The sequence below is a fragment of the Ictidomys tridecemlineatus genome, chromosome 1 (genome assembly GCF_052094955.1).
Source record: "Ictidomys tridecemlineatus isolate mIctTri1 chromosome 1, mIctTri1.hap1, whole genome shotgun sequence".
Taxonomy (NCBI): Eukaryota; Metazoa; Chordata; class Mammalia; order Rodentia; family Sciuridae; genus Ictidomys; species Ictidomys tridecemlineatus.
Window position 1 is genome coordinate 78,593,635 of NC_135477.1, and position 27,027 is coordinate 78,620,661.

Genomic DNA, 27,027 nt, shown 5'->3' on the forward strand with positions numbered 1-27,027 from the left:
ACCTATACTCTGGAGTCCCTACTATATTTCAGATATTTGTTTAGTTTGGTGCTAGAAATTGAACTTCGGGGGTGCTTACCACTGAGTTATGTCCCCAGTCCTTTTTTTTTTTTTTTTTTTTTGAGACAGGTGATATATCACTAATACCTCAATAAGTTGCTTATAGCCTTGCTATGTTGTTAAGGCTGTCTTTCAAATCACAATCTTCCTGACTTTCCTCCACACCTAGCTCTTTCAGATTATTATAATAACATTTTCAACAACACTGCCCAGGCTACAGAAAATCTCTGACTGATGCATTTTATCCCTGTGGAAAGTTTATATGAAGTAGCTAATGTAGGACTATTTTGTAAAGATTTGTTGGAATAAACAGGGATCATTGTTTTTTAACCTTTTTTCTGAACTGTTATTTGGTATCATAGGTTATAAAAGTGATGTTAAAAAGAATGTAAATTCATTTGTTTGAAATCTACGGAGATTTACATAAGCTCAATCACCTTTTGTTCTAGAGTTTGGAACTTCAGGACATAGTAACACAAAAAAAAATGTTAAAGTTGAGACATTCAGTACACACATCCACACACACACACACACAGAAAAACTTTCTAGGAGCAGTTGGTAGTTCTTTCATTATTACTAGTGTATCAGGGACATAGTAACATAAACAAAATATGTTAAATTTGAAACATTCAATACGCACATACACACACCCACACACAAAAAAAAAACAAAACAAACAAACAAACAAAAAAAACCCAAAAAAACCCAAAAACTTTTTCTAGAAGGAATTGGTAGTTCTGGCCTTATTACTAGTGTATCAGGGTTGGGGCAGGATTCAGGAAGTGCTAAAATCTCACTCAAGCTAAGACTAGTTTACTGGATTCCTCCCTATTTCACCTATAATACAAGCTAGAGTGAACTTCATCTGTCAGCAACAGCAATTGGGAAAATATGCTGGCAGATTTTTTTTTGAGATAAATTGACAGTTTTGATATTTCGGTATTTTTGTGTCTTGATCACACCTGATGGAACACTTTTGAAGGATTTTATGGCTCCTAGATATCACCATTTTTTCTCTCATTTCTTTCATATTTCCTTTTTTCTTTCCTTCCTTCCTTCCTTCCTTCCTTCCTTCCTTCCTTCCTTCCTTCCTTCCTTCCTTCCTTCCTTCCTGTGCTAGAGATTGAACCCAGGGCCTTGTGCATACAAGGCAAGCACTCTAAAAACTGAGCTACATACTCAGACCCTCTCTCACATTTCTGTTCACTAGAGGTGATGATGGTAATTGGGGATTTTGTCCCAAATGTGGTACATGTCTTAAGAGCAGACTAATATCTAAATATTTGTGTATTTAAATCTCTCTACTCATTCATGATTTTGCCAAAGAGACACTCACAGTAGTTTTTTTTTTCTTAAATGTATCTATAGGTGGAGGAAGAGTGTCTCATTTAATTTACTGTTTTATTTTCAACATCATTCCCTCTTAATATTTGCTTTTTATAGTGTTACTAATGTTGGAACTGACTATCTTGCCCATTCTGCACACACACTCTAACAGTGAACTTTGCCACTATGTGTCTCTATTCTAACTTTAGGTTGGATAGATTCATTCATTCACATGTAATGTTATTTTTCATATGGTCAGCTTTACATATGCCTTTCTATTGCTCTTAACAATACTATTGATCTACATATGGTTTCAGATTTGACTCATATTATGATATATTGGTCTGTATTATTGCAATATAGTTTCATAATATTACATTAAATGTGTCTCATAACAGTAACTATATTATTTTTTTTATTAAAGGTTTTGGGGTATTTTATATATATTTTATTTCTAAGATAATTTTTTGGTCCCTTCTTTTATTTGGTACTTGGAATTAAACTCAGGGGAATTGAGCCACATCCCCAAACCTATTTTGTATGACATCTAGAGACGGTGTCTCACTGAGTTGCTTAGGGCCTCACTTTTGCTGATGCTGGCTTTGAGCTCACAATACACCTGTCTCAGCCTCCCAAGGTACTGGGATTACAATTGTACACCAACAGGTTCAGGTCTCTTCTTGTATTTAAAGAAAAACATGCTAAAATTTTGATAGGAAAATATTATATATTAAATTGAATTAAAATAGTTGTCTTTGTAATGATTAGTTTTATTTACACACATGCTATTTTATGTGCTTTCATAAATTTTTATTTAGTTTGTGATAAGTTCCACATATTTTCCTTAAAATCCATTATACATATGATGTATTTAACAGATATAACTTCAGTATAATACTTATGTGGTACTTTGTACTCTAATTAAACCAAAAATCTTTCTGGGCTCCAGAAACCAATTTTTCTCAAACTTTATTATTTTTATTTTTCTGAATCACCTTCTCTTTCCTCCTACACTGCAGATTTGTACTGTATTGACAAGGATAGCTCTAGTTTTATGCTATCACATACTTGTACATTGTCATGGTACACACATACTATAATTTCTACAGGTCTAAGTTGCTTGGTGAGGAGTATTTCATACATATACATATATATATATATACGTATAAACAGTTTTCATGATGAAATAACAGCAATTTCTACTCCATCTTTAGTTCATGAGAATTTGTTCTGTGTCCTCATCAATACTTTGTATTCTTTTTGTTGTTGTTGTTTCTTACTGGAAATTTAAATCAGGGGCACACAGAGACTGGGTCATACATAGTTTCTTAGGGCCTTGCTAAATTTCTGAGGCTGGCTTTAAACTCAGGTTTAACTTGCGTTACCTTACAATCCAATGGGATTAGAGGTGTGTGCCATGGAACCTGGTTCTATTTTATTTTTATATTGAAATATATATTACTTCTGAAAATAATTTATTCTTGATATTAAGAAAGCATAGAATACCATTTTACCCCACAAATCCCCCCCCCTTTTTGGAAAAGAGGTCAATTTTCTTTTCTTTTTTTTTTTTTTTAAAGAGAGAGAGAGAGTGAGAGAGGAGAGAGAGAGAGAATTTTTAATATTTATTTTTTAGTTCTCGGCGGACACAACATCTTTGTTGGTATGTGGTGCTGAGGATCGAACCCGGGCCGCACGCATGCCGGGCGAGCGCGCTACCGCTTGAGCCACATCCCCAGCCCAAGAGGTCAATTTTCTTGGAAAAATGTCAGTAGTGCTAGATGTATAATTCATTAATGTCTAAATGGAAGTTTATTATTATTATTATTATTATTATTATTATTATTATTATTATGCTATGTATTGGTTACAAAACGTTATATATACTCTTTTCTATAACTTCATAGCATACATCATTGTGTATCAAAATGACCTTTTGGGGGTTGGGAGGTGAGGGGAGAGATCATGGGGTTAGAAATGATGGTGGAATATTATGTACATTGTTATATAAAGTATATTTATAAAGAAGTGAATTCATGTAAATATAATTTGTATAAAACCAAAGAAATGAAAAATTGTGCTCTATATGTGTAATAAGAATTGTAATGCATTCTGTTGTCATATATAATGAAAATATTTAAAAATTAAAGATAAATGGTGGCATTATATTCTTACTGAAAATAAATACTACTCCTTTTAAAAATTGAAAATAAAAAAAGGTCTGTTTGTCAGTTGTAAACTTTATAAAGTACAAAATGTATCCTGAGCATTTGGTAATACATAAACCAAGGTATTTATAGTGTTGTCAGCAAAATTAAAAAAAAAATAAAACTACTGTAGAGATCATTTTTTGCAATGTATACTCATAATTATATGAGATGCATTTTGTACATATACATGTACACTACCATGATATATAATTAATAAATGATTACTACATCTCACATTAACTACATTTATTTCAAATTAATTTGCCTTTTGAAAGCACCGATATATAACACTCTTTGATATGTACACTTGGTGTGTCTTCAAATTTGTCACTTTTATGTATTATGTTCTTTTCTTTATTCTCCTTTTTATAGAATTTATTTTTTCCAAATTATTGAGATTAATGAATTTTAAACAATTCAGTATAACAGTGCAGTTTGTAGATTTTCTTTTTTTAACCTAAGACAAAATACATCCCAATTTTAATAGGCTTGTTGTTATGTAAATCACTTTTAAAAACCTGCATATTTAACACCCTTACCTGACCTTACTCTGGACTATTGATATCTGGGTGGAGGGGATCTCAAAGTGATCCATGGAAGAGGCAGAATAGGGATGGGTCAGGATGTGAGATTGGTGGATACTGAGTATGTAGTAGTGAGAATTCTTGAAAAAAGTATTGATGGAATATGTACGGGTAGAGAAAAAAGTGCTGTGAGGGAAAGAATGACCAGCTCAAGAGTTCAGATTTAAAAAGTCTAGTGGTGAATCAATAGTAGTATGAGTATAAAGGGTAGTTTCTTTGGAGGCAGAAATAAGGTAGAAGTGAAAGAAGAAGGTAACTCTGGCACAGTCCCCAAGAGAAAGAGTCAAATGAACACTACCCTCTCTCTCTCTCTCTCTCTCTCTCTCTCTCTCTCTCTCTCTCTCTCTCTCTCTCTATCATATATATATATAAATGCAAACTTCTATAACATTAGATTAAATCAGCCAGCCTCAGAGAGGCTCTAAGAAAATCATCGAAACCCTTTTTCTTTATAGAATATTTTTTTAAAGGCTGAGAGTTTTTCTTAGTAAATAAGCATATTTGATTTTAATTTGTCATATGAGAGAGAGAGAGAGAGATAGAGAGAGAGAGAGAGAGAGAGAGAGAGAGAGAGAGAGAGAGAGAGATCTTGAAAAAATAAAAAAAGTAATTAGTGACACTCAGTGTCAATAATTTAAAAGTAATAGTGAGCTAGTTGGAAAACTCATCTAGGTTATTAACTACTGCTTGGGAAGTTAGACTGCTCTCTAAAATATAAAAAAAGAGGACTTTTGACACAACTTTTAGTTGACACAGACTGGGTCAATTTTAGCGGGTGATGAGGGTTCTGCAAAAATGATAAATCCTTGAGTTATTTGGAATAATGTGATTTTATCTAGTCTTCATAAATGAAGATTGAGGTCTAATATAAATCAGGTTTGGCAAAGAAAAAACATTTAAATGAAATGTAAATGTATGAATAAACACATAAAACAATATTTAACCAAAAGTCAACATTCAGAATATTTATGCAATTATGTAATCACCAGTAATGTACAAACAATGACAAGTAAAGAAAAAGTGAATTAATAAAAAACAAATAATGTAATGAATTAATTAATGAATGAATAGCTAACAAGTGCAAAGATGTAATGTGACTGGAATTGTCAAAGTCAGCTAGTAACCATGAAAAAGTGTAAAGGTACATAGAAATGGTGTTTTACTACTTACTGAGACATACCCTATGAACTATAAATTCCACTCCTATGTGGTAAGAGTTGAACATAGAACCCATTCACCTGGATCTCTCACTTGGGAACTGTGCAAAAAATTACCTTTTTCTTTCCCTCAAATTTTATTGCTGCTTCCAAGAACACTACCCTCTATATTCACACTATCATTGTAGACTTGTAGCATGTGAGCCCCTCTACTGTTCAAGTTTTTCTTCTTTTTTTTTTTCATTGTTCTTTTTCTCCCTACCCCATATCATCCACCAATACTTATTTTGTATAGCAAATTCTACATACTCAACAATCACCAGTCTTATATCTTACTATATCCATTTCCTACCTTGTGCATGAACACTTTGAGATCCCCTCCATCAAAACATCAATAGTCCAAAGTGATCAGAATGGGGGTAAAATTTGCAGAATATTAATGGTCAGTTACACAACAAGAAAGCTATAAAAAGTGGGCTTCATTTAAAGGTGAAAATAAAAAGAAAATCATTAGACTTCACTAATTAAAATAAAGGATCAAAAATTTATGAGTCTCAATAATTTGAATTATACTTGTGAGACACTTTTTTTGAGAAAGGGATATAAGGACATTGCTAATGAGTTTAAAGCTCAAACTTTTTTTTATGAGACAAAGAATAAAAAAAATAAAAATATATATTAAAGTGATTGTGATATTATTTTCATAAAAATATATATACATATTTACTCACAAATTGCTTTAACCTTATAAACAGTTATAAGTGTCAGTACATTTCTCTCTGGGCTCAGTCCTATTATTGGAAGAAAACTTTGCCTTAAAATAACCCCATACAGAGGCATTTTATGCAATTAACAGGCCTCAAATAATAATAATAATAATAATAATAATAATAATAATAATAATAAGAAGAAGAAGAAGAAGAAGAAGAAGAAGGAGAAGAAGAAGAAGAAGAAGAAGAAGAAGAAGAAAAGAAGAAGAAGAAGTGAGGTGTGGAGGATTTCATGGTTGTGAAGCATACCTGTAATATAAGTTACTTGAAAAGACATCACAGGAGAATTTTATACACTGTCTGAAGACATATATGTATATATTATTTTTAAAAAGTGTTTATGAGTTCTGTAGTGAGGGTGCACAAGTCCAATACATAGTCTTTTTTCTTGAATATTTTTTGTTGTAGATAGACACAGTATTATTAGTAGTTTGTTTGTTGGCTTTTTAAAAATATTTATTTTTAGTTTTTGGCAGACAGAACATGATTGTTTGTATGTGATGCTGAGGATCGAACCTGGGCCGCCCACATGCCAGGCGAGTGTACTACCGCTTGAGCCATGTCCCCTCTTGGGTGGCTTTTCAATGCGGTGCTGGGTGTTCAACCCAGTACCTACGCATGCTAGGGAAGTTCTCTACCACTGATCCATAACCCTAGTCCCCCAAATCTTTTACTTAATCTTTTTTTTTTCTGGGGGGGGGTAGTGTGTGCGTGTAGTGCAGGGGATTGAATCCATGGCCTTATATCAGCAAAACAAGCATTCTACTGACTAAGCTATGTTCTCAGCCCTGATCTGTAGTCCGTTAACAATGACAATGGAGCAGCCTGTCATTCAGACTTTGATTGTGTGCCCACTTGGCTCAGGTTGGAGGCAGGGCCTGAAGCCTTGACCAGTCAGTAACTTAGGTGAGAACTGTCCAATCCTCATGCAGCCAGTGATGAGAGGGAGGGCTTCCAAAATCTTCTGTTCCTTTGGTGTCTGGAACCCGCCATTTTTTCAATCTTTTTGTAGGCTTCTGTCCTGGATCCGGAGCCCAGGTGTCTGTGCTATGCAGAAGCTGAAAACAAACCACAGGGAGAACGCTGAGAACCCTGAGAGCCAGGAAATGGTAAGTTTGCCTTGTTATATTGAGACTGCATAGGAAGGTGGCTTAAAGCTGACAGGAGTGGCAATGGTGGAAACTGGCAGTCTTGGCTAGGGACTCCTCATGGTCCTCTCCAGAGTCTTGTGGCCAGAGAGTCTCTCTGTGGTAGCTTAGCCTTCACCTCCCTCTGACTAGTGTAGTGAGGCTTAGATCAGCAGTTGAAAACCTGGGCATTTTGTTCCATAATTGTATGGTGTTTTCAGCTTCTTTCTAAAGCCCTTTGTGGGCTTCCATGTCTCATGAGTCCAGCATGTCTCCAGATTCCATGGTGAAGACTAAGATAATTACCAGGAGAGAACCCCAAATCCATCTATTGTATTCATGCATGAGAGGCTGTTAATTTTAGGGCTTGTTACTCATGAGGGTTTGTTTTTTTGTTTATTTATTATTATTATTATTATTATTATTGTTTGTGTGTTGTTTTCTTTTTGGTACCAGAAATTCAACCCAGAGGTGTTCATCCACTGATTCACATTCCCACCCCTTTTTAAATATTTTTATTTAGAGACAGAGTCCCTTTGAATTTCTTAGGGCCTCAGAAATTTGATGATGCTAGCTTTTAACTCATTCTCTTCATGAGTCCTGAGATTTTTTTTTTTAAAGAGAGAGTGAGAGAGGAGAGAGAGAGAGAGAGAGAGAGAGAGAGAGAGAGAGAGAGAGAGAGAGAGACAGAGACAGAGAGAGAGAGAGAATTTTTTAATATTTATTGTTTAGTTCTCGGTGTACACAACATCTTTGTTGGTATGTGGTGCTGAGGATCGAACCCGGGCCGCACACATGCCAGGCGAGCGCACTACCGCTTGAGCCACATCCCCAGCCCCGAGTCCTGAGATTTTTAAATGTAGCAGAAACAGTATCTCAAATCCAAAACAAAAATCTGAAATTTAGAACTTCAGTTTAGCTCTCCATAGGTCTCAGAATAAACCCCTAGTTTTCTAGCTCTCTGTTCACATTCTCTGTTCACAGAGAATAAGTATAAAATAGAATAGAAAGTATAATGACCATGTAATTCGGATAATGGGCCCCACTCAAACACACCTGGTGGCTAACTGAAAGATATTAATGAGCCCCATTAAAGCCTATTTCAAATGTAAAAGACCTCGAAGCCAACTTGTAGGAACACCTTCCAGAAAGTCCTTTGTCCCAGGGGAGATTCCTGATTGAATTTGAAGAAAAAAGGATGGGTCACAGAAAAAATGAATGTGAACTCATAAGGTAGTCAGGATGCCTTTTCCAAAGCCTAGTCTAAATGCATTATGCTTCCTGTTCTGCCCCAAACCATCAGAAAACTTCTAAGATGGCACAGAAAAATGAGTTTGATTTTTTTCTGGTATCATTCCTCATACCACACGGTGGGCGTTCTATTTTTTCTTGCTTAAATAGATTTCTTTTTTCTTCAAAATTTATGAGACAAGAACCCAGATTCAATTTGCAAACTGAGAAATTTTGGTTCATCTCAAAACTCCACTTTCAGCATTATGTTAGACCAGGACTCAAGAAAAGACCACTGACTGCAATTAAAATCAAATTAAAGCAAGCTTATTATTTCGACCAGCCCGGCTGCCAAGGACAGCCCCGAGGCTTCTTTGTGGCCCAGTTTTATAGCCCAAAAAGTTACACAAATGGGGGTTACAGATAACAACACTCTGAGGAGCATAACACAAGTTTACATTTTTGCTGGCCCTGGCATCAGAATTTATGGAGATTTTAGAGACTCAGAGAGGGTCGTTATTCCGCCAGGGAAGGCCAGAATTTATGAGGTGTCACTAAGGTTTAGGAAAGGGTTGTTATCTGGTCCAGGAAAACCGGACATGGGTGAGTTCAGGGCACGGGCAGGCATTCCAAGTAGGTTCAGAATTTGCAGTAATTTATAGTAAAGCCAAAATTATCTTTTCATGGTTTTATGGTGAGATGCCAAATTTTAAGAAAAGATCAGGTTGGGTCTATCAATTATTAATCATTTTCCTATGTTTTATTTAAAATGTATGCATCATTTATAATGTTTTTCTTCAAGAACTGGAGGGCACTTTTAAAACATTTTAATTTATCATTCTGAGATTTTCACATGAGAAGAAAGCAGAATAAAATTAGGTGAAATTAAAAAGAATGAATCTCTCCTAAATGAGGTTTATTTTGTCCAAATTAAAGATTTTTAAAAAGTTTAATGGGTCATCAATTGAGGGTTTATTTATTTATTAATTTTTTTTAAAAAAAATTTATTTATGATCAGACTATCTGGGGTTGTGGCTCAGTGATAGAGCACTCACCTAGACGTGCAAGGTCCTGGGTTTGATCCTCAGCACCACATAAAACTAATAAATTAAAAAAATAAATAAATAATCCACAGAAACATTCCAAATATTTCAGGAAACTCTTTTATTCTGGTGTGGCAGGAAAAAATAAAAGTGGGACCAACTTGAATTTAAATTACATGCAATTTCAATCTCTCTCTCTCTCTCTCTCTCTCTCTCTCTCTCTCTCTCTCTCTCCTGGGGATTGACCCCAGCGCCTCATGCTTAGAAGGCAAGCAGTCTACAAGCTGAGCTATTTACTCAGCCCCATTTTTTTTTTGGGGGGAAGACCAGGGATTGAAGTCAGGGGCACTCTACCACTGAGCCACATCCCAACCCCTATTTTGTATTTTACTTAGAGACAGGGTTTCACTGAGTTGCTTAGTGCCTCACCATTGATGAGATTGGTTTTGAATTTATGATTCTTATGTCTCAGTCTTCTAAACAGCTGATAGTACAGGCATGCACCGCCATGCCTTCAATCTTTTTTTTTTTTTTAAAGATAGAGTGTGTGTGTGTGTGTGTGTGTGTGTGTGTGTGTGTGTGTGTGTGAGAGAGAGAGAGAGAGAGAGAGAGAGAGAGAGAGAGAGAGAGAGAGAGACAGAGATTTTTTTTTATTATTTATTTTTCAGTTTTTGGCGGACACAACATCTTTGTTTATATGTGGTGCTGAGGATGGAACCCGGGCTGCCAGGCAAGCTTGCCACCACTTGAGCTACATTCCCAGCCCCAACCAACTTCAATCTTATGGGCTAAAGTACACGCAAATTAGATCAAAGTCCATGTCAATATGTTGGTACTGTATATATAAAGTTTTTTTTTTTTTAAGAGAGAGTGAGAGAGAGGGGAGAGAGAGAGAGACAGAGAGAGAGAATTTTTAATATTTATTTTTTAGTTCTCGGCGGACACAACATCTTTGTTGGTATGTGGTGCTGAGGATCGAACCTGGGCCGCACGCATGCCAGGCGAGCGCGCTACCACATGAGCCAAATCCCCAGCCCCTATATAAAGTTTTTGATAGACCTTATATTCCAGTGTCTCACATGTGCCAGACTAGTGAGCTCCACTGAGACTCAGCTCCAGCCCCCTGGTACATTTTTTTTTATGGGGGATATTGGAGATTGAACTCACGAACACTTGACTACTAAGACAAATCTCCAGGAATTTTTTTTTTTTTTTACTTTATTTAGAGACAGGATCTCACTGAGTTTCTTAGAACTTCTCTTCTTCTAAGGTTGGCTTTGAAATTTTGATAATTCTTCCTCAGCCTCTTCAGCAACTGGGATTACAGGCTTGAACCAACACACCCAGCCCCTGGTACATTTTTAATACCTGTTTTTTATGTAGATTTTAACCAGTATCCTTAACTTTTTTTCTAATATATATTTGATTTGAATCCATAACCCAGAAATCAGTGAAATGGAATCTATTTTTTATCTGCAACACTTCTTTTGGTTATGTCACTGTCTGAGTTAAGATTCCCCATTAAAGAATTTACTATGTGTTATGTTTTCATTCTGACCTCCCATATGACCTAATACTGAGTTTTAGAATATCTGACACAAGATTTCCAGAGATTCAAATTTTTTGGAGTATTTAGAAAACACCACTCTCTGAGTCTTGCCTTCTAGGACCAGTTTGAATTTTAAGTGTGTTGCTTCTGAAGGGTTGGACTAATTGGATGCTTTGCAGCTGGAAGGCATTTTCTGATATACTTTCTATCTAAAAGTTTCTTTATTTGTTTCCTTTTATTAGATACTGTAAATAAAGGTACAATAAAAATAGATGTGTGCCAATATATTTAGCAAAAGGATTCCAAATTTTTTACATATATAACCAGAATTATTATTACTGGATTGTATGGCTTTTTTTTTTGTAACCAAGAATTATTATTTGTATTTTTAAAATTTATTTAAATACTGGAGATTAACCCCAGGGCACTTTACCAGTGTGCTACATACTCAGTCTCTAACACTTTTATTTATTTACTTATTTATTTTTGAGAGAGGGTTTTACTGAGTTTCAGAGGACCTTGCCAAGTTTTTGAGGCTGGTTTTTAACTTGAGAATAAATCCCTAGTTTTCTACCTCTTATTCTCCTAAGCCACTGGGAGTACAGGCATGTATTGTTTTGCACTGCTACCCCAAATTATTACTAGTGGATTTTGTGGCATTTTTATTTTGGGCTTTTAAAGAACCTTAACACTTTTATAAAAATATATTTATTAAATTTATATTGTCACCAATATTTTTACATAGTTGTATACCCTGGAATCCCTATTAATTATGAGATATTTTCTTGGTTTTGTATGGTTTGGTACTGAGTATTGAACCCAGAGATGCATACCACTGAGATACATCCACATTCTTTTTTATGTTATATTTTGAGACAGGCTCTCATTAAGTTGATTGTAGCCTTGTTATGTTACTGAGACTGTCTTTGTACTAGCAATTCTCCTTTGTCATTTTCCATAGCTTCTAGAATTTCAGGCATATGCCACAACACATGACAATTTTAGATTTTTGTAATAGCCATTCCAACAGCACTGGATAGGCTGAATGAAATCTATTTGATTAATGCATTAAATATCTGAGGCAAGTTTATGTGAAATAGCCAGTGTAGGAGTGTTGTGTAAAGATTATCAAGGATTGTGGAATGTGATAGACATTATTATCTAAAGTACATATATGGGGCTGGGATGTGGCTCAAGTGTTAGTGCGCTTGCCTGGCATGCATGCAGCTGGGTTTTGATCCTCAGCACCACATACAAACAAAGATGATGTATCCGCCGAACACTAAAAAATAAAAATATTAAAATTCTCTCTCTCTCTCTCTTTCTCTCTCTCTCTTTAAAAAAACAAAGCACATATATGAAGACAGGAATTGATGTGAACATACTTTATATACAAACAGAGGTATAAAAAGTTGTTCTATATGTGTAATAAGAATTGTGATGCCTTCCACTGTCATGTATTTAAAAAATGAAACAAATAAAAAAAACTTTATGTGTATTGCTGAGAATCAAACTCAGTGCTTTGCACATTCTAGCAAAGTAGTCTACAACTGAGACATAAGTGCAGCCCATGTACCCAGCTTTTTATACTCTCTTTTTAGTAGTCAGAAACAACTTTAAAAATTAAAATTGCATTTATATCACTTTTCCTAGTACAGTAATGTATTACTAACTAAACTGTAATATTGTAATACTGTGTCTGTATTTTCATTTATCTCTAAGAATTTTTTGATTTCCTCCTTTATGTCTTCTGTAACCCCTTGATCATTCAGTAACATATTGTTCATTTTCCATGTGATATAGGATTTCCCCTTCCTTCGTTTATCATTGATTTCCAGTTTCATTCCGCTATGATTGGAGAAAATGCATGGTATTATCTCCACTTCTTTATATTTACTGAGGGTTGTCTTGTGGCATAATATATGGTCTATTTTTGAGAAGGATCCATGTGCTGCTGAGAAAAAAGTATATCCACTTGAAGATGGTTGATATATTCGATATATATCAGTTAAGTCTAGGGTATTAATTGTGATATTGAGTTCTATAGTTTCGTTATTCAACTTTTGTTTGGAGGATCTGTCCAATGGTGAGAGAGGTGTGTTGAAGTCACCCATAATTATTGTGTTGTGGTCTATTTGATTCTTGAACTTGAGGAGAATTTGTTTTATGAATGTTGCAGCACCATTATTTTGTGCATAAATATTGATAATTATTATATCTTGTTGGTGAATTGTTCCTTTTAACAGTATATAATGTCCTTCCTTATCCCTTTGGATTAACTTAGTCTTGAAGTCGATTTTATTCCATATGAGGATAGCCACCCCTGCTTGCTTGCGAGGACCGTGTTCGTGGTATATTTTTTCCCAACCTTTCATCTTCAGCCTGTGTACGTCTTTTCCAGTCAGATATGTCTCCTGGAGGCAGCATATTGTTGGATTTGTTTTTTTAATCTATGTTACCAGCCTATGTCGCTTTATTGGAGAGTTTAAACCATTAACGTTTAGAGTTACTATTGATGTATGTTTTGTACTTCCAGCCATGTTTGATTATTTATCTCTCTCTCTTTTTTTTTCTTTTTTTAAATTTAGTTTGTTTCTCCATGGTTAGCTTTCCCCCCACTGTCTGTCTTTACTGAGGTACTTCCCAGTATTGGCTTTGGTTATTGTTTCTCATTTCTTCCTCGTGTAGTGTTTTGCTTAAGATGCTTTGCAATGCTGGTTTTCTGGCTGCAAATTCTTTTAGCTTTTGTTTATCATTAAAGATTTTTATTTCGTTGTCGTACCTCAAGCTTAATTTTGCTGGATACAGAATTCTTGGTTGGCATCCATTGTCTTTCAATGTTTGAAATACGTTGTTCCAGGATCTTCTCACTTTCAGTATCTGTGATGAAAAATCCGTTGTTAACCTTATTGGTTTACCCCTGAATGTAATCTGCCTTCTTTCTCTTGTAGCTTTTAATATTTTCACTTTGTTCTGTATATTGGATATCTTCATAACAATGTGTCTCGGCATTGGTCTACTGTGATTTTGTATGTTCGGTGTCCTGTATGCATCTACAATTTGTATATCTGTTTCCTTTTTTATTTCTGGAAAGTTTTCTGTAATTATTTCATTTAGCAGGTTACTCATTCCCTTGGTTTGAATCTCTATCCCTTCCTCTATCCCAATGACTCTTAAATTTGTTTTTTTTATGTTATCACATATCTCGTGGATGTTTCTCTTGTGATTTTTTAACCGGCCTATCTGAGTTGGCTAGACTCTTTTCAAGATGATATATTTTGTCTTCATTATCTGACGTTCTGGCTTCTACTTGCTCCACTCTATTAGTGATACTCTCATTTGAGTTTTTAATTTGGTTTATATTTTCCTTCATTTCTAAGATTATTGTTTGATTTTTTTTATAATCTCTATCTCCTGATTAAGATGTTTAACTTCTTCTTTTATCTGTTTATGTAATTCATTCTCAATGTGTTTTTTCGCTGCTTGAATTTGCTGTCTTGTATCCTCTTTAAGGTTCCATTCCATCTGTCTAAGATGTTACTTGAGTTCTTTATATGACCATTTTTCTGATGACTCTATCTCCTCCTGAATATTTAGGCTGTCCTGCATTGTTTGCACTCCTTTTCTTCCTTGCTTTTTCATGCTGCTCATGTTACTTCTTGTTCTGTTTGATTGCTGAGTTACTGTTTACTCCTATAAATTTATTTGATGTAATTCCCGGCAGGTCTCCTTTCAGTGGAATTTTGCTAGAAGTTTCTCAGCAGGTCGCATGTAGGTGTGTTAATGTGTCTCTTTGGTCCCATTACCCCGGAGGCATTGGAAGTGCTGCCTCCTCGCCGGCCGCCATGTTGGGTCCCCCTCATGAATTTGATTCTGTCAAATGAGATTATGTGGGTATGGTTCTCTCTGAATTTATGTTTTATTTTTCTTTCTTTCTTTCTTTTTTTTTTTTTTTTAGGATTTTTTCAGCTATGTCATGTAAAGCCCTGTCTTAAATTCACTTTGGGGGCTCTTTTACCAGCTGTTCTGAACTGCAGATCAGAGACCCACTTCACTTATTCTGTGCAATGAATTGACTTTTGTCAATCTTTGCAAACAATGATTGGAAGAACAAGCATATTGGAGGGTCTTTCATATCCTATAATATGGTTGTCAGACCCTATGGGTTAAAGGGTAGTTACTTGCTATGTTTGAAACATCTTCCCTATGAGAAGGGCTTATCTATACATTTTTTTTGACTTGGAAGCCCCATAAATACAGAAGAGAAGCATTAATGGTCACAAACAAAGGAATGCCAGAAGCCATTAGATATGATAAAATACAAAAAAAAAAAAAATCTGAGAGCTTTTAGAGGTAAAAAGTTTATTTCTGTTTTGTGTAAGAAAACTAAAATTTCTCTTTGGCATGACAATATTTTGATGTTTTAAACTTGCTTGCAATTTCTACCTGTGTTTTGAATTCACCTATGCCTGGCTATCCCTTACCAGATAACAACCCTCTCTAAAACCTTACTGGTGCCTCATAAATTCTGGCTCCTCCTGGCCAAATAACTATTCTCTATGCATCTCAGTGGCAGCTCATAAATTCTAATGTTTGGAGCTGAATTTATTTTTTACCTTGAAATGTTAACCATGTAAATCCTTAACCTGCTATTTGCCTTTGTATTATGATTGTCAAAATCTTGTTAGCTGTATGTACCTTAGACACTCACCTCCTTTGTAACTTTTTGTGCTGTAAAAACGATTTCCTGAAGATCAGGGGGATGATCTCTAGCATGGAATCTTGTAAGAGACAGTCCTGGCCAGCTTTTGTGTACACAATACAATCTTGATTTAAAATTTGAGTTGGTGGTCTTTGTGTTTTGGTTTTACATTAACCTTTTGTTTTTTACTTTACTGTAAATAAAATCAAAGAACACCACAAAACTTCTGTAAATGATCCAGGTGCACAAAAATAGTCATTCTTTACTGAAATCACAGTATTCATTATAGAAATGATGTAAGCTTAAAAATTAGAAAAATATCTCAAATATCAAGGGAGTTTAGGAATTAGAAATTTTTTCTTCCAGAATATAGGTAGTAAAATAGGACAAAAGAGAAAATTTGAAGCATAAATATATTAAGTAATATGTAAAAAATCACAAATATTTTTTACAAAAAATCATCTACAGAAATGATTTAAAAGAAGCAGTCTTTTGTCAGGAATAAACATTTTGACAGGAATGGAAGTTTTGGTTCTCTTTTTAAGTAGTTTTACTCCTAGTGAATAATCTTTACACTATTTCTGCATTTTACTGGTTGGAATTAATTATAATTAATATATCTGCAAAAAAGGTACTGAATGCAGAAAATTATTATTGCTCATGTTTAAATCACCACCATTATTTGATCTTTCCCTTTTTAAACCAAAAATCTGCATAAAACCATCTCTTAATAAATATCTGTATCTCTGTATATTAGGAGCAACTGAGTTATAAAATTTGCTATGATAACTTGTCTCTTTATGTACTTAAAGACTATGAATTTGCTACTTAGCACTTAGGTATAATTCTCTATGATGTTCTCTAGTTATTTATGTCTCTATGGCAAGTTTTATACCAGGCTCTTAGTATGTGCCTTAATTACTTTGTGTAGAAATGTAGGATTTATGTCTTATTTGTGACACTTTGTTCCCAGAACTATGTCTAAAGGGAAATATGTACAAAATGATTATCCAAGAAAAAAATCTATCTAATATTATATTTTATTTTATATTTTTTATATATTTATGTATACATATTTTTATTATTTAGCAACACCCTTTGGTCTGAAACTACAGTGATACTAGTGTATTTTAGCTTGAATTGGTTGTGAGAAACAATCTAAAAGACTTTTCTCTGTGTTGGTTGGTGATTTCTGCAACCTCAGGAACCTAGTGAATAATAGCAGAAATAAATAAGTAACTCTTTAGTTTGAGGCAGAACCACCAAACTAGATTATGTTTTGCTTGTGTTTTCTATCTTGATTATTGGAAACATACTTTTAAATTTACATGGAACACTTTTGGAATTATGTTCTGTTAGTTCTTCTAAAAAAATCAATGAAAGTCAAAAATAATGCAGGGAAGATAAATAATTAATTTCAAACAATTCATTTCTTAAAATAAATAATTTTTTTTTTCAAATCACCAAGAATTCTAAAAAGTTAGAAAAGTTAAAAGCTTTAGAAATATTCTAAGGCAATTTCTCTTTTGCTCAGAACATTAGACTATATCTCAATCTCATTCTTCTCTAGAATTGGACTGTGTGCAAATATAAAAAAAAAGTGCTAAGATGCTCCACATGGCTTATAAGTTTTAAAATCCTGAAAGGAGCTCAAATGTGCCATTTTTCTACTTTCCCTGACCAAATAACAACTCACTCTGAAACTTTAGTCGTGCATCACAAATTCTTATGTTGTGATATAAATTTACTCCCTAAATGCTAAACCATTTAGACCACTAACCCACTACGTGTCTTTGTATTATGCTTGTGAAAATCCTGTTATTTGTGTAAGTTCTCAAGTCACCCTTCTTTTGTAAATTTTTGTGCTATAAAACTACAGTCCTAGAGAACTGGAGTGCTGAATTCTTCTTCCATGGGTTTCAGGAGAGACTGTTATGCTCAAATGTCGGACCCCCAAAAGACCACCAGAGACCAATATCAATGTAAGCACCAAGGAGCTACAAGCTAGCTCAGTCCTCCACACACACAGAAACTGGTGGCTTAGAGTCCCTGATCCCGGTGTTTGCAGCAGTTTTATAAGTCTTTGGGGAAGGCAGGAACCTCACATACATCATAGCATCTATTAGCAAATCATCCCACAAACCATGGGAAAATCATAAACAACTCTAAAACATGATTAGCACATTCACTGGTGGGAACAAGTGGGGTAAGCATGATTGGTTAGTACAAAATTGGGATTCAGTTGAACAGATTGGCTTAGGCCATGAGGGGAGTATATGCTGAACTACATGGTTTCCCAAAATGTTATCAACCACCATAAAGTACTGGAAATTTCATTTGGAATCCCAGGTATTTTCCCTGTCTCATGCAGATTGGTGGCTGCTAGGGGGTTGCTATGGATCCCCACCAAGCCTGACTGAGTCAGAAAAACCAGGCACAGCAGATCTCTTCTGTTATTTGTAAATAAACAACTCAGCAGGGTGGGTATGAGCCTAGGAGTGCTCTGTGTGTCTTTCCAAGGGCAAGAGTCATGCCTCCTTCCTTGGACAGTCTTTGGTCTGAGGTAGAGGCTGGTTTCTCACCTTGTACTGTATATTTTTTTATGTATTTTTTTTTTTTTTTGCTGTAGCTGGACACAATACCTTTATTTCACTTATTTATTTTTATGTGGTACTGAGGATTGATCCCAGGATCTTGCACATGGGAGGTTAGCACTCTACTGCTGAGCCACAATTTCAGCCCCTTATATGTTGTTTTTATTGGGCATTTTTACTTTAGGGGTTTTCTTCCCAGTTCAAAGTTCAATCTGTCACTTAAAAAGAACATAGATCAAAAATAAATTTAAATAAAATTGGATACTTATTATCATTTTATATTAATTCCTGAATAATATACAAGTATATATAATCCATAAACTGAAATGACTTTATATGTAAGTTTAAATGAAAATGTTCTGTTGGTTGGGTTAGTTCCCACTTATTGGAAAACAACCTTGCCTTAAAATAACAGCAGCCTGAGACTCTGGGGTACATTTCTCAGATTAAAAAAAACAAAAAACAAAAAAACCAAAACCAAAACAAACAAAAAACCCCGCACTCAATGACCTGAGATTCTAGCTCTTATTCATGCCTGGATTGGATAATATTCCCTGTCACTCAATAAAAGGGCTCACTTCTCTCAGATCCAATATTCATGATCTGAAGTCCCTTCCAATCAAGAGCATTTTGTGGGAACTGTCCAGTCATGTGTGTCATCAGGGAGGAGGAGGGTGGGCTTTCACTTTTTGTCTACTGAGTCCTCCATTTTTGCCATCTGTAGTTTCACACTTCAGAGTCACAGGTTGTTCTGCTGTGTAGGAACTGAGGATCCCAAGTAGCCCTACTCCTGAGAACCAGGAAATGGTGAGTGTGCATTGGCCTAGCAAGGGAGGCTGGGGGAGGAAGACTATTGGAACCACAAGAGTGGCTGTGTTGAAAACAGGAGCTAGCAGATTCGGACTCTGGGCAGTCTCTGGAATCTTCCAGCTTAACTCCTCCACTGGGCCACTATTTCCTCAGTCCTACTGGCCAACCAGGTGGGGAACATGTCATTGGCAGAGACTCTCTGCTGTGTTCCTTATGCTCAAAGGGCATCCTCAGAATCTGCATAAAATACTATGTGGCAGGTGTGTTCCTGCAGCCCAGTGTCTTACCAGATGCTGGAGATTGACAGGTGGAATAATTATCAAACTAAAATCTCCAAGGTCCATTTTCCTATAGGAAAGGAGCTGTCATTTTGGGGTACCTAATTTTCTTTTGAGCTAGCTAATTTTCATTTTGACATTCTTTTATTTTTACTTTCTTCATTATTATTATTTTGTTAAAGTTAGGTAAACTCAGGGATACTGTACTACTTAGCCATATCCTTGGTAGTGGAGCCAGATTTACAGATAGGTAGTTAGTGTACTTAGGTAAATTGGGTCTAATATCCAGTAAAATCAAGAATGAACAGTATATTGAGGATGGAGTCCAGGATAAGGGGAATTGAAAATGTCCCCAAGGCCCTGAGCCCATCCCAAGGAAATTTTAATGGGGCAGCTCACAGCAAACATGGAGATGCTAATCCAAAAGCCCTTCCTTCCCAGAATACTCCTTCAGCCCACCTGGTCTCCACACTTTGGGGCTTCCCACCTACATTCCAACACTTCAAGATAACAGAACAAAGGACAAGAATGTGACAGGAATGAGGGATAGCTGAAGGAAGACCTTAGCTATAAGAAAGCTAAAAAGACCTTAGTTTAAAACAAACAAACAAACAAAAAACCTTTCCTGGATTCTACATCTTTGGTCCCCTTTTTCTTATGGGGAGAAGTCTTTTCTATTGTCCTTTAATAAAGCTTCTACTTTCCACTCTAAACTTACCTTGATGCACTTCTCTGGTGTTATACTTCAGCATTGGGGAATCAAGGACTCTTCACCCGTTAACAGCCCTAACAGGTTTAAATTTATTTTGAGAAAGGCCCTAGCTAAGTTGCTGAGATTATTTTTGTTATGGTTTGATTTATCTAGAATTTGCTATTGCAATAAAACATGCTGTTTTTACATACATATGTATTCATATGGGGATCTTATTTATATTGTGATTCTTTATTATTGTAATATTATATTTTCACAATATATATGAATAGTAGGCCATGATAAGTTCTTTTTTTGCTCATAATTGAAAAAGTTTTTGGCTAAAGTTACATATAACTTTGGAGATGAATTTTAAAAAATTATGCTTTCATTTTTTACTTCATTTAAAGTAAAGCTTGATGATTTTTTTATTATTGCATTATTGTTGTATTTAACAGTCAGGTTTATTTTGACATAACCATAAAACATAAAATATAATTTGCTCCCCTTCAGTATCCACTAGTTCCCCTTTTCCTATTCTCCTACTTTTTTCTATTATATATGTATTTATAGTTTTTTAAAATTATGTAGTTCTCCTTTCCCTATTCTCCTACTTTTTTCTATTGTATATTTATTTATAGTTTTTTTAAAATTATTGCTTTATAGAATACACATAAAAGTAGTCTTCACTGTGATATATTCATATTTGTACATAGAAGTTTTGGTGAGATATATTGTTGGTTAATTTGAAGGAAAATTTTCACCTTTGTAACGATGAGTTTTATTTTTTACATGGGATGTATAATTCAGTCTTTTATGTGCTTTTTGAGACTTTTATTTTCACATAAGTTCTACATATTTTGTTTCTAAAAATGTACACATATGAAATACCACTTGCATAAGGCACCTATGTAAAATTTATACATAGTGTTTTATGCTCTTTTTTAAACTGGATATATTATGAATTGTGACTGGCCCCAGTGACCATTTTTCCTACAGATTTTACTTATCTCTTCCAAGATGTATATTGTATTGAGCCATGTCCTTGGGCTTCAAGTGTTTGGGTGAGTACCATTGCATACTTACATGTTATCATGATCACATATGCTCTAATTTCAGTAAGTCTCCGTGGTGGGGAGTATCATGTATATTCAATAGCAAAATAGTTTCCACAAATAGATACTAATTTAAACTCCTTTTGAGTTAATGATTATTAATTTTTTAAATGTTCATCAATATTAATTTTTCCCATGATGGGTTTTTATTTTGTATTTCTTAACTTTCTAAAGATTTTGAATTTTTATAGTTAATAAACATATCTCATGTATAAATTTGAAGTTCATACTTCTGTCTTTTATATATTTTTGGCTTACAAGTTGAGAAAAGGATCCAAAAATGCAGCTAGAGATTGATTTAAAAAAAAAAGAAAAAGGTTTAAATTATTTTTTAAAATTGACTTTTTTCTTTACTCATCATTTATTATAGGTTTCTTGTATGATTGTAAGGGTAGGTTATTTAAAGTGGATTCTAGGGATTATCTTTGTTAATTCCTACAGGAAAAATAAATAAGAAACTTCTCTACACTCTGGCTGCAGGAAAATGAGTAAATTTCTTTAAAATCATATGGTAATAAAATTGTTAAATGACATACTTAATAAACATCCATTCTTTAAAAAATTTTTTTTCTGTAATATTTTGCCAGTGAATCATGAATTCTATTATCTGGATTTTGGGTTTTAATATAAAATCATGTGGAATAAAATTTGGCCAATCCTAGAAATATTCACACATAATTTGTTGTTTACTTAATGTCATGTTGTGGAGATAGCAACTAGTGAACATATTTATTTTTAGAAATAGTTTTTTGCTTTTAAGTTTCTAATAAGCCTTTTAGATTTATTTCCTTACTGAGTCACTCAGGGCCACTGATGTGTTTTTTTTTTTAAATTAATTAATTTTTTTATTTTGTAATCTCTAGGCATTTACCCTTCTAAGAAATCTGTCTTGTGAGCTCTGTTTCTGAAGAGTTTCTTGACATGAAAGAAAAAAAAAGTATTTATGTTGCCCCTGAAATGTATTATCAGTGCACTCTCTTCAAAATGGAGAGAAAAATAATATTTCCCCAGACTGAAATCCCTGTGTCAGGAGCTAACAATACACTGATGGTCTTTGAAGAAATTTCATACAGTTCTGTCTCTGGGTAGTTTTCTGTGGGCTGCTGAATTGCCATTTAGTATCCAGATACCCATGATTTTTCATCTGTACTATGGACATAATTGTAAAGGGCACAAATGAATAATACTCTTCATGGAGGCTATGAATATCTGAATGTTCTGTAGTGCACAGCTGACAAAGCCCCTGGAATACACTGCAGATTCTATTTGGTTAACCATTATCTGCCACTCACATGAATTTTCTTTCAAAAGCTTGTAATAACCTTTTCACTTTAGGCATCTATGTCATCCACATTTCCAGGTATAAAAGTTTGAATGTTTTTTTTCTGAATTCCAGGTTCAATGTGGTACAAATAATTATGTTTTTTTTTTCTTCTTTTACACTGTGTTTCTAATAAAAATGTTCTCTGCCCCAAACCTATATTTCATATGTCCAGCTATGTTTAGAAAATGACATAGATAATTGTATTTGATAATTTATAAAGGAGAGTTGAGAATAATTCTTGCTCGTGTTTCCCTTCCTTAGAAACTGACCCAGAACTGTTCTTGGTCCTGAAAAGGGAGGACCGTAACCAATCAGGTATATAAAAAAATGTTGATTGATTGTATATTCTCTTCTAAGAACTCTCTGTTCAGATCCTTGGCCCATTTCTTGATTGGGTTATTAATATTATTATCATCATCATTATCATCATCATCATCTTCACTATTATTATTATTTGCTTAGTTTTTTGAGTTCTTTATGTACCCTAGAGATTAGTGCTCTATCTGATATGTGAGGGGTAAAATATTCCTCCTAAAATGTAGGCTCTGTCTTCACCTCACAGATTGTTTCTTTTACTGAGAATAAAATTTATAGTTTGATTTTATTCCATTTATTGATTATTTGTTTTAATTCTGGTGCTATCAGTGTCTTATTAAAGAAATTGGGGCCTAATCCCATATGATGAAAATTAGAGCCTGTATTTTATTCCATTGGACACAGAGTATCTGGTTTAATTCATAGGTTCTTGATACACTTGGAATTGAGTTTTGTGCATGGTGAGAGATAGTGTTTTGTTGAAGAGGCTATCTTTTCTCCAGTGCATGGTTTGACACCTTTATCTAATATGTAATAATTATAATTTTCTGGGTTAGTCTCTGTGACCTCTATTCTGTACCATTTGTCTGCAGTCTTTTTTTTTTTTTTTTTTTTTTTTGCAAATGCAATGCTGTTTTTGTTACCATTGCTCTGTAGTATGGTTTAAGGTCTGGTATAGTGATGCCACCTGCTTCACTCTTTCTGCTAAGGATTACTTTAGCTATTCTTGGTCTCTTATTTTTCCAGATAAATTTTATGGTTGCTTTTTCTATTTCTATGAGGAATGCCATTAGGATTTTGATCAGAATTGCAGTAAGTCTGTATAGTGCCTTGGTAGCATTGTCATTTTGATAATATGAATTCTGACTATTCATGATCAAGGTAGATCTTTCCATTTTCTAAGGTCTTTTTTGATTTTTTTCTTTAGGGTTCTGTAGTTATTCTTGTGTAGATCTTTCACCTTTTTCATTAAGTTACTTCCCAAGTATCTTATTTTTTGAAGTCATTGTAAATGGGGTAGTTATCTTCATTTCTTTCTCAGAAGATTTTTCACTGATATACAGAAATTCCTTTGATTTATGGGTGTTGATTTTATATCCTGCTATTTTGCTAAAATTATTTACTAGTTCTAGAAGTTTTCTGGTGGAGCTTTTTGAGTCTTTTAGGTATATAATTATATCTGGCATTTTCAGGTAAATGGATAGCATTGGAGAAGATAATGCTAAGTGATGCTAGCCAATTCCAAAAATATATATATATGGAGCTTGACTCATAATTGGGTAGGGAGGGAGATCATGAGAGAAATAGATGGATTTTCAATAAAGAAGAGGGGTGGGAGGAAAAGAAAGGGGCAGGGGATTAGCAGGAATGGTGGAATGTGATACAGACCATTATCAAAAGTACATGTACAAATACACAAATTTGTATCACCATACTTTATATACAACCAGAGATATAAAAAATTGTGTTCTATACATGAAATGAGAATTGTAATGCTTCTGTTGTCATTTCTTTAAAAAAATTGATAGAAAGATAAAAAAAAATTGTTCATAAATTATATACATTGAATATGTGCATGCTATATATAGAATATATATATTCTATATATAGCATGCACATATTCAATGTATATATATACGCATATATGTTTATATATAAATCTAGGGAAAGGCAAGTCTCTTTCCTGAATTTTTAAAAAGTAATTAATTTATTAAATTGTTCTAACTTGCTAATAGAGCAGAATGCATTTCTCTTCATAGCACACAAATAGAGCACAAAATTTTATTTCTCTTGTTGTACAGAAAAAGTATAGTTAAAAAACCCATGTAACTCTATTTTTTGTACAACAAGATTTTCATCTCATTCCACCATCTAATCTACCTCTATATCATCTCCCATCACCTCCCTCCCCTTTGTATTATTCAAAGTTTCTTCATTTCTTCCATGCTACCTCCCACTTCTCTTGTTGAGGATCACCATCCACTTAGCAGAGAAAACATTAGGCCTTTGGTTTAGGAGGATTGGCTTACTTGCCTTAACATGATATTCCCCAACTCCATCCATTTACTTCCCAATTCCATAATTTTATTCTCCTTTAATGTTCAGTAATAATCCACTGTGTAAATAGACCATATTTTCTTTATCCATTCATCTATTGAAGAGCATATAGATTGGTTCTATTGATTACATATTGTTAATTGTTTTGTTATGAACATTGATGTAAATATGCCTCTGTAGTATGCTGTGTTTAGCTCTTGTTGGTCTAAACTGAGGAGTGGGGTAGCTGGGTAAATTTTGGTTTCTTTCCAAGTTTTCTAAGGAATCTTCTTATTCTCCAGATTGGCGTCACCAATTTAGAGTCCTACCAACAGTGTAACAGTGGGCCTTTTTTCTCACATACTCACCAACATATATTTTTGCTTGTATTTTTAATAATTGCCATTCTTATTGGAATAAGATTAAATTTTGACGTAGTTTTGATTTGCAATTCTTTAATTGCTAGAGATGTTGAACAATTTTTTATTGATTGGTTGATTGTTTATATTCTAAGAAGTGTGTCTCTTCAGTTCCTTAGTCCATTTCATTTAATGATTGGGAATTTTTTGGGTATTTTTTGGTATTAATTTTTAAAATTTCTTCATATATCCTGGAAATTAGGTTTCTATTTGATGTGCATGTGGTAAAAATTTGCTCCTATTTTCCGGTGTCACTTTTCACCTCACTGATTGTTTTTTGTGCTGAGAAGAATCTTTTCAGTTTGAATTCATCCCATCTAGTGACTCTTGTTTCTATTTTTTGTGCTATAGTAATATTCTTAAAGAAGCAAAATTTCAAATCCCCTACCTGTGATTACAGATGTATGACATAATGATAGCAACACAATTCATTTTCATTTCAAGCCCACTTTCTTAAGGGGCTTTCATCCTAGGAAGAAAAAGTAAATGTTATTGACAGGCCATTGGGTCTAAGGCTATGGCATCAAATAAGGTATATATGATTAATCAATTTAAATAATGGACTCAAATCTTTAGATCTGGGGAAAAACATAAACACACACACACACACACACACACACCATAGACTTTCTGGTTAAATCTCCTTGCCCTCACTCAGGGCAGTTTCTCTCTAGTTTTTTTTTATCTCAGTATAAATATTGGTTAAAAAAATAAATGTATCTTTCACTGTAGCATAAAAAGAAGTGATCAAGTCCTTCATCTTCCTGAACTCAGGACAAGCATAAGTCTCAAATATGGTTCTGTGAACTGAGGTTTTCTGGAGTCTTGACATAGTTTTGAGGGTGCTGTTCCAAAAATACATATACTTTATTAGTGATATTTTAAATACATAATGATAATTTTTACATAGTGGAAATTATGGGTTATACTATAAAATTCAATTTTTACTATTTTTATATGAATTCTACAAAAAATAATTATCTTTCCACCTCATATAATTTTAATGTTCAATCTGTTTCCATACAAGAGAAGTTAACTGAAATTTTACAGGATCGTCACTGTATTATTTCCATCAATAAATAATATATTTACATATATAATCTACAAATTCAAAAGGCCTCATATGCAAGTTTAACAAATGCTTTTCTGGGTTGGCTGGATTTTACTTCTCCAAGGATACCTTGCCTTAATTGTACTGCAGCCTGAGGAACTGGATTTCAATTCCCAGAGCCTCAAAAGAAAAATAAATAAATAAATAAATAAATAAATAAATAAAAATGTATAGAAAAGACCCTACAATTGTGACATCATTTATTTCTGGATTTGAGGTTTTCTCCTGGCTCTCAAAAAACTCACTAGGCTCAGATTGAGCATATGAAGACATAAGTTGTGTCTAATCAGGACCCCGTATATAAGCATTGTCCAATCTAAACATTCATTAAAGAGAAGTTTTGACCATCTGGTGTGAAGTCAGCCAGAGTGGGTATCCATTTCTTGGCTTCCTCACTTATGTTCAGTGAACCTGATTTTTTCTCCTTTATAGGTACTTTATGAATTATAGAGAGGACACATGGTTCCTAAAAATAAAGTAAATGATGAGTGTGTAGTGAAATCCTGAGACTGGATGGTGAGTCTGGTTGAAACTGGCTGCACTGACTATGGTGGGAACTGGCAATGGTTGGCTAG

General features: G+C 34.1%; 1 long non-coding RNA gene across 4 annotated transcripts in view; it reads left to right on the forward strand.

The window, feature by feature from the left end:
- LOC120885682 (uncharacterized) overlaps positions 1–27,027 on the forward strand; it is a 69,987-nt gene that overhangs the window by 26,483 nt on the left and 16,477 nt on the right. The window contains exons 2-5 of one of the 4 annotated variants that reach the window (XR_013436492.1): positions 7,120–7,216; positions 19,077–19,159; positions 21,131–21,195; positions 22,832–22,885. This is a non-coding gene — a long non-coding RNA (uncharacterized LOC120885682). The remainder of the gene's footprint in view (positions 1–7,119; positions 7,217–19,076; positions 19,160–21,130; positions 21,196–22,831; positions 22,886–27,027) is intronic. The other 3 variants (XR_013436494.1, XR_013436493.1, XR_013436496.1) reach the window with 3 other exon arrangements.